This window comes from Cynoglossus semilaevis, chromosome 17 (assembly GCF_000523025.1).
Source record: "Cynoglossus semilaevis isolate Cse_v1.0 chromosome 17, Cse_v1.0, whole genome shotgun sequence".
In the NCBI taxonomy this organism is placed as follows: Eukaryota; Metazoa; Chordata; class Actinopteri; order Pleuronectiformes; family Cynoglossidae; genus Cynoglossus; species Cynoglossus semilaevis.
This window is the reverse complement of record NC_024323.1, coordinates 14,250,655-14,251,460: the sequence shown is the minus strand read 5'-3', so window position 1 is coordinate 14,251,460 and position 806 is coordinate 14,250,655. Positions and strand designations below refer to the sequence as shown.

The following is an 806-nucleotide window of genomic DNA, read 5'->3' as shown; positions in this document are numbered from 1 at the left end:
CTGCTATGTGCAGCTATATCACAGCCCTGCGCGTGGATGTAGATTTTACCGGAACCGTGTGAATTAATTCCGCCCGGACACCGAGACACATCCCCCCCCTCACCTCCCTCCCTCCCTTCCTCCCTCCGTCTCTCCCGCCGTTCACGCCAAACTGTGTCCGGTTCGCCACCTTCGCGCAGCCCGGTCTGCCGCCGCCGCCGCTGCCGCTGCCTCTGCCTCTGCCGCGGGCTCCTGGAACTGTTGTGGTGCCGAGGAGGAACCGGAGCAGCGGTGGGTCTGCGGAGAGGAGAGAAGGAGCTGGAGGAAGAGGAGGAGAGGGGAGACGCGAGGGAAAACCGTCGGATTCCTGCTTTTTTATTTAATTGTCCACCGCGGTTATCGATTACCCGGTGGAGGTGGGAATAATTTGGGATGCGGTGCTGCTGCCTCCGGGTCCGCGGCGGACTGGACCTGGATCACCGGGGCTGACAACACAGGGAGGTAAGGCAGGGGGTGTCGGGAGAAGGCGCATCAGCAAATAAGCAAATATAGGCCAAGCTGCTGGTGCATGAGCTGGAACAACAACAAAATTGTAAAGAAAAAGGGGAGAGAGAGAGAGAGGGAGGGAGAGAGAGGGGGTGAGTGAGGGAGAGAGAGAGAGAGAGAGAGAGAGAATCAGAGAGTGTGTTTGTTCTGCTGTGCAGTGTGTGTGGACACCGGAGTGTTGGCTCAGTGATTTATGGCCCAATAGACTTCAGTCCCGGTTCAAGAAGAGTTCACAGTGCTGTAAGCTGCCGCGGCTCCGGCGGACCCCCCCTCACCCCCCC

At 59.2% G+C, this 806-nt stretch overlaps 1 protein-coding gene across 6 annotated transcripts in view; it reads left to right on the top strand.

Annotated features, from left to right (window-relative positions):
- hoxb3a (homeobox B3a) overlaps positions 1–806 on the top strand; it is a 97,180-nt gene that overhangs the window by 86,448 nt on the left and 9,926 nt on the right. Inside the window, exon 1 of one of the 6 annotated variants that reach the window (XM_017040668.2) lies at positions 22–480. The exons of the other annotated variants lie outside the window; for them this stretch is intronic. The gene's annotated coding sequence lies outside the window, so the exon portion shown is untranslated. Of the gene's footprint in view, positions 1–21; positions 481–806 lie in introns of those variants that run through there. 6 annotated transcript variants of the gene reach the window in all.